Source organism: Triticum urartu, chromosome 5 (genome assembly GCF_003073215.2).
Source record: "Triticum urartu cultivar G1812 chromosome 5, Tu2.1, whole genome shotgun sequence".
Taxonomy (NCBI): domain Eukaryota; kingdom Viridiplantae; phylum Streptophyta; class Magnoliopsida; order Poales; family Poaceae; genus Triticum; species Triticum urartu.
This window is the reverse complement of record NC_053026.1, coordinates 45,874,537-45,882,396: the sequence shown is the minus strand read 5'-3', so window position 1 is coordinate 45,882,396 and position 7,860 is coordinate 45,874,537.

The window sequence follows — 7,860 nt, the reverse complement described above, 5'->3', positions numbered from 1 at the left end:
TTACCGCTTTGCTCAGCCCCTCTTATAGCGTTGCTAGTTGCAGGTGAAGATTGGAGGCCGTTCCTTGTTGGAACATTTATTTACTTGTTGGGATATCATTATATTGCTATGTTATCTTAATGCATCTATATACTTGGTAAAGGGTGGAAGGCTCGGCCTCTCGCCTAGTGTTTTGTTCCACTCTTGCCGCCCTAGTTTCCGTCATATCGGTGTTATGTTCCCGGATTTTGCGTTCCTTACGCGGTTGGGTTATAATGGGAACCCCTTGACAGTCCGCCTTGAATAAAACTTCTCCAGCAATGCCCAACCTTGGTTTTACCATTTGCCACCTAGCCTTTTCCCTTGGGTTTCGCGGACTCAAGGGTCATCTTAATTTTACCCCCCCGGGCCAGTGCTCCTCTGAGTGTTGGTCCAACCTAGAGCACCGTGCGGGGCCGTCCCTTGGCAACTTGGGTTACATTGGCTCCCGTACGCTTAGCTTATCCGGTGTGCCCTGAGAACGAGATATGTGCAGCTCCTATCGGGATTTGTCGGCACAGCGGGCGGTGTTGCTGGACTTGTTTTACCATTGTCGGAGTTGTCTTGAATTACCGAGACACCGAGTCTGATCAGAACGTCTTGGGAGGAGGTCTATTCCTTCGTTGACCGTGAGAGCTTGTCATGGGCTAAGTTGGGGCTCCCCTGCAGGGAATGAACTTTCGAAAGCCGTGCCCGCGGTTATGGGCAGATGGGAATTTGTTAATGTCCGGTTGTAGATAACTTGAACCTTAATTAATTAAAATGAATCAACTGAGTGTGTTACCGTGATGGCCTCTTCTCGGCGGAGTCCGGGAAGTGGACATGGTGTTGGAGTAATGTTTGCGCAGGTTGTTCTCTAGTTTCTCGCTCGTGCTTTGCCTCCTCTTCTCGCTCTCCTTTGCGAATAAGTTAGCCACCATACTTGCTAGTCGCTTGCTGCAGCTCCACTCATATTTTACCTTGCCATACCTATAAGCTTAAATAGTCTTGATCGCGAGGGTGCGAGATTGCTGAGTCCCTGTGGCTCACAGATTACTATTACACCAGATGCAGGGCCTGATGATTCCGCTCCAGGTGACGCGTATGAGCTCAAGTGGGAGTTCGACGAAGACTCTCAACGATACTACGTTTCCTTTCCCGATGATCTGTAGTGGTGCCCAGTTGGGGGTGAACGGGACCGTTGTCGCATGTTGGGTTCTCTTTTATTTTGGCGCCGTAGTCGGGCCATGAGAGTTTGGATGATGTAATGTTATTTTTGTACTTGATTGACGTGGCGAGTGTAAGCCAACTATGTTATCTCCCTTTTTATCTTATTACATGGGATGTTGTGAAGATTTCCTAACTTGCGACATATGCCTTCAATGCGATTATATCTCTAAGTCGTGCCTCGACACGTGGGAGCTATAGTCGCATCGAGGGTGTTACAAGTTAGTAATCAGAGCCTTCCCCGACCTTAGGAACCCCATTGCTTGATCGTTTTTAGCGGCCGATTTGTGTCTAGAAAAATGTTTTGAGTCATTTAGGAATTATATATCGGAGAGTTTAGGAATTCTTTTTTACTTCCCAGTCTCCTCATCGCTCTGGTAAGGCATCCTGACATAGAGTTTTGACTCTTCTCTTCTCAAATTTCACTAAATTTTTTTTTAGGATCACGCGGGTATCTTGGAATAGTTCCGATGGTTTTATGATGAGAACATTGTCTTGGTGCCTCCTGTCAGGGGTTTAGTGGAAGTGTCCCGGGGAGTTGAGCTCTGAGGTGTTGTCATCATTATTTTATTGTTGCAGTTCTGGAATACCTGAGTTTAGTACGCCGACATCGAAAATCTTTTTTATGCAGTTCGTTGGTGAGATAACCTCGACGCCACCCAGTACCGGGGTAAGAGTTCGGGAGTATCGCCATAACTTGTATAACGGATGCTTTTCGAAGGTTGAGGTAGATGGTTTCCGAAGTTTTCTCGGTTATGTGTTGAAGGATGGATACAGCTGGATGTAGGTTTTGCTAGTTTGGGTGAGATATTATGCTTCCCCTGTATCCCCAACACCTGATTGCATAACCGGAAAGGTTCAGGAGTTTCATAGGTGGGAATTCTAGTAGCTCTAGTTCTTCTTCCACGGATATTGGTTTGAGATTGGGATTTCTTACCGATTATTCGTTCTTGATCCGTACCTTGTTGATTTATTTCTCTACCTTAATTCTACGTGGCTTCTCAATTTATGGATATGTGACCATTTCAAGAGGAATGCATTCGTTCATTTTGTTCGGATGTGAAGACTATATGTTGCAATTTTCATTCCGTTGGATTCAGCTTCAATATTTATCTATCAATGTGCTAATGGTAGTCAACCTCTTCAGGATGGCTCCTCCAACGCGCACGACTCCGAATCCTGATCCGCCACCACCTCCACCTCCTCCAGAGGCATGGCAAGCTGTGATGGCCGCAACCAATGCCAACACACAGCTGATCATGCAAATTCTTCAAGAGCGCAATCAAGGCAGTCAAGGGAATCAAGGCAGCAATCAGAGTCACTTTGCTACACTCAACCAGTTCCTTGCTAACGGGCCAAAGACTTTCAGCAATTGTGTTGAGGCAACCGATGCTGACGATTGGCTTGTGGATCTGTGTAAGCATTTCGAGTGCAGTAACGTCAGGCCTGAGGACTTTGTCAAGTTCGCTTCCTTCCAACTCAAAGATCAAGCTGCAGAATGGTTCCAGCAGTACAAGGATTCCAGAGGTGGACGTGTTATCACTTGGGATGATTTCCGTCGAGATTTCCGAGCTCATCATATTCCGCAGAGCGTGGTTGAAAGCAAGCGTGAGGAATTCCGCAATCTGAAGCAAGGCTCTTTGTCTGTCTATGACTACAACAAGTTGTTCCAGAAACTCGCCCGCTTTGCCAAGCAGGACGTGCCCGATGAGAAGAGCATGATATGTCAGTTCAGGGGTGGTCTCAGAGAAGAAATTCAGCTCGCTCTTGTCCTCTTCGAGCCCTTGAGATACGATGAGTTCTACAACATGGCACTGAAGCAAGAGGCTGCTCAGTTGAGGTGTGATGCTTCCAAGAAGCGAGTCAGAGATGTTACTCCTTCTTCCTCTACTCAAGTGGCCAAGCAGCAGAAGTTTTGGCTTCCTCCTCCTCCGTTCCGTCAGCCGTATCAGCAGAAGAGCAAAGGTGGCAGTGGTTCTTCCCACCCACCCAACCCTGGCTTTCAGAACAAGACTTCGTCTCAAGCTCCAAGATCGAGTGCTCCGTATCACCGTCCGCTTTCAGAGGTCACGTGCAACAAGTGCCAACAGAAGGGTCACTATGCCAACAAGTGTCTCAACCAGAGGCGTCTTCCTCCTCCTCCTCCTCCTCCTGTCAGATCGACAAGTACAGCTGTGGTCAAGCATAACCCCAAGCATGCCAAGGTCAATTTGATGAATGCAGCTCAGGCAGAGGAATCATCAGATGTCATCATGGGTAATTTTCCAGTTAACTCTTTTCCAGCAAAAGTTCTTTTTGACACTGGTGCATCGCATTGTTTCATGTCAAGATCATTTGTTTCCAAGCATGACTTCGTTTCACAAATGTTGGGTAAACCTATGGGAGTGGTTTCTCCGGCTAAGTCTATGAGGGCTACTTCAATAGTCCCGGATGTTTCTATCATGATGGGTGATTTCAAGTTTCTGGCTTCTCCAATGGTTCTTGGTAACTCGGATATTGATCTTATTCTCGGGATGAATTGGCTTTCTAAGCACAAGGCTCAGCTTGATTGTGCAGCCAGGCAGATTCAATTGACTCATTCGTCTGAGGATGTAATTGTCTTTGCCGCTCGTGATGATACCATTCGTCTGTTTTCTCTCAATGAGAAGGGTGAATTGGACGCCATCTCGCAAATTCCAGTCGTTTGCGAATATCAAGACGTCTTTCCAGAAGAGCTCCCAGGAATGCCTCTGCACCGGCCAGTTGAATTCGTTATTGATCTTGAGCCTGGCACGGAACCTGTGTGCAAACGTCCTTACAAGCTCGGACCTGAAGAGTTGAAGGAGCTGAAGAAGCAAATCGATATGCAAGAGAAAATGGGTCTCATCCGGCCTAGTTCTTCTCCGTGGGGTTGTGGTGTTCTTTTTGTGAAGAAGAAGGATGGAACGGACCGACTTTGTGTTGATTACCGTCCAGTGAACAAGAAGACCATCAAGAACAAATATCCACTTCCCAACATCAATGAGCTGTTCGAGCAACTCAAAGGTGCTCAAGTATTCTCCAAGCTTGATCTCCGTATGGGTTATCATCAGATTCGCATTCGTGAAGAAGATATTCCCAAGACAGCATTCAGAACAAGATTTGGTTCATATGAATACACTATCATGTCTTTTGGCCTCGCCAACGCTCCTCCGACGTTCTCTTGCATGATGAACTTCATCTTCAATGCCTACACCAATGACTTCGTTTTGGTCTATCTCGACGACATTCTGGTTTTCTCCAAGAACAAGGAAGATCATGCCAAACACTTGCATTTGGTGCTTGATAAGCTCAGGGAACATCAGTTCTACGCCAAGTTCTCCAAGTGTGAATTTTGGCTTGATGAGGTTCTTTATCTTGGTAATATCATCTCTGCCAAGGGCATTGCCGTGAATCCTGAGAAGGTGTCTGCAATTGTGAATTGGGAACCTCCTCAGAACGTGAAGCAACTCCGCAGTTTTCTCGGTCTCGCAAGCTATTGCCGAAGATTCGTTGAAAACTTTTCTAAGATCGCGAAGCCTCTCTCTAATCTTCTTCAGAAGCACGTCAAGTACGTCTGGTCTCCGGAGTGTGATATTGCTTTCAACACTTTGAAAGAGAAGTTGATCACTGCTCCAGTTCTGACTCCACCTGATGAATCCAAGCCATACGAGGTCTTTTGTGATGCCTCTCTCCAACGTCTTGGCGCAGTATTGATGCAAGAGAAGAAAGTTGTTGCTTATACATCTCGCCAGTTGAAGCCTAATGAGAAGAACTACCCCACTCATGATCTCGAGTTGGCGGCAGTTGTGCATGCTCTTTTGACTTGGAGACATCTTCTCTTGGGAAGAAAAGTGGACATTTTCACTGATCACAAGAGTCTCAAGTACATCTTCACTCAGCCTAATCTCAACCTCAGGCAAACTCGATGGGTCGAAATGATTCAAGAGTATAATCCGAGTATTGAGTACACTCCAAGCAAGGCTAATGTGATTGCTGACGCTTTGAGCAGGAAGGCTTACCGCAACAGTCTGATTCTTAAGCCTTATCAACCCGAGCTTTGTGAAGCTTTCCGCAAACTTAATCTGCAAGTTGTTCCTCAAGGTTTCCTCGCCAACCTTCTAGTCTCTCCTACCTTGGAAGACCAGATTCGCCAAGCCCAGCTTCTTGATGCTATGGTGAAAAAGGTGAAGATTGGGATTGCCAAGAGTCAGTCCAAGTACAAGTGCTACCGCCTTTCTGACAAGGACACTCTCTTCTTCGAGGATCGTATCGTTGTGCCCAAAGGTGACCTCCGTAAAGTGATCATGAACGAGGCTCAAAATTCTCTCCTCTCCATCCACCCTGGGAGCACGAAGATGTATCAGGACCTTAAGCAAGCTTATTGGTGGACTCGAATGAAGCGCGAGATCGCTCAATTCGTGAATGAATGTGATGTCTGCAGAAGAGTGAAGGCAGAACACCAAAGGCCAGCAGGTCTCTTCCAACCTCTTGCCATTCCATAATGGAAGTTTGACCACATTGAAATGGACTTCGTGACTGGGTTTCCAAAGTCCAAGCGTGGCAATGATGCTATATTCGTTGTCATCGACAAACTCACCAAAGTGGCTCACTTTCTGCCTATCAAAGAGTCGATCACTGCAGCTCAATTGGCGGAACTCTATACCTCTCGCATTGTCTCTCTGCACGGTATTCCTCAAGTGATCTCTTCAGACCGTGGCAGCATCTTTACCTCGAAGTTTTGGGATTCTTTTCAGAAGGCCATGGGCACCAACATCCGCATCAGCACAGTTTTCCATCCTCAAACCAGCGGTCAAGTCGAGCGTGTCAACCAGATTCTTGAAGATATGCTCAGGGCTTGTGTGATCTCCTTCGGCATGAAGTGGGAGGATTGTCTTCCTTATGCTGAATTCTCCTACAACAACAGTTTTCAAGCAAGTTCGGGCAAGGCCCCTTTTGAAATTCTGTATGGCAGGAAGTGCCGTACCCCTCTCAACTGGTCTGAAACCGGTGAACGTCAGCTTTTGGGTAATGACTTAATCACGGAGGCAGAAGAAATGTGCAAAGTCATTCGTGATAACCTCAAAGAAGCCCAATCCCGTCAGAAGAGCTACTATGATAGTAAGCACCGCGATTTGGCTTTCGAGATCGGAGATCATGTTTACCTCCGTGTCTCTCCTATGAAAGGTACTCGTCGCTTCGGTATCAAAGGGAAGCTTGCCCCTAGATACGTGGGACCTTTCAAGATTGTCAGCAAGAGAGGCGACCTCGCCTATCAACTCGAGCTTCCTTCAAACTTTGCAAATGTTCATGACGTGTTCCATGTCTCTCAGCTTCGAAAGTGCTTCAAGACTCCTGACCGCACCGTCAACTTCGAGGACATTGAGCTCCAAGAAGATCTCTCTTATCGTGAGCACCCAGTTGCTATTCTTGAAGAGACTGAACGCAAGACTCGCAACAAGTCAATCAAATTTCTCAAAGTCAAGTGGTCACACCATTCCGACCGTGAAGCTACCTGGGAATGCGAGGATCACCTCCGTTCTGAGTACCCGGCGTTCTTTCAGTCCTAGATCTCGGGACGAGATCCTTTCGTAGTGGTGGAGTGTTGTAACACCCCGGATGTAACTTTCCCTATTTGTACTCCAACTCTTGCCGTTTCCGGCGTTAAGTTATATTTATTTCCTCGGGTTCGGGTTTTGTCTCCGTGTTTTGTTGTCGTTGTCATGCATCTCATATCATGTCATCATGTGCATTGCATTTGCATACGTGTTCATCTCATACATTCAAGCATTTTCCCCGTTGTCCGTTTTGCATTCCGGCGCTTCGTTCTCCTCCGGTGATCATTTCTAGCTTTCTTTTGTGTGTGGGGATTAAACATTTCTGGATTGGACCGACACTTGCCAAGCGGCCTTGGTTTACTACCGGTAGACCGCCTGTCAAGTTTCGTACCATTTGGACTTCGTTTGGTACTCCAACGGTTAACCGAGGGACCGAAAAGGCCTCGTGTGTGTTGCAGCCCAACACCCCTCCATTTTGGCCCAAAAACCCACCAAACTCTGCTCCATCACCTAGAGCGTTCGATGACGATCGCGTGGCCGAAAACCGCACCTCATTTGGACTCTCCTAGCTCCACTTATGCCTATAAATAGACCCCCCCGAATTTCGGATCTCTCCCTCTCCCCGAAACCCTAATTTCATCTCCGCGCGCCGGACACGTCCGCCGCCGCCCCCCTCGCCCTATCCGCCGCCGCCACGTGGCAACCGGCCACGGGCCCGAAGCCCCAAGGCCGGCCCCCGACGCCGCCACCGCGGGCCGCGCCCCACACTGCCGTCCTCCGCCGCCTCCCGCCGTCCTCCGCCGCCGCCGCCTCGCCCGGCTGCCGCCGCCGCCTCGCCGGGCCGCCCCCGCCACCACCGCGGGCCGCCGCTGCCGCCGCCACCGCGGGCCGCCGACGCCGCCCCGCGCGGGTCGCCGCCCCGCCGCCCGCTCCTCTCCGGCGACCGGAGCCCGGATCCGGCCGCCCCCTCCAACTCCGGCCGTCTACAGCTCCGGCGAGCTCGGATCCAGCCGTGCCTCGTTTTCCGTGCAGATCTGAGATATTTTGGATCGGTTGACTTTCTCCTCCCGAAACCCTAATT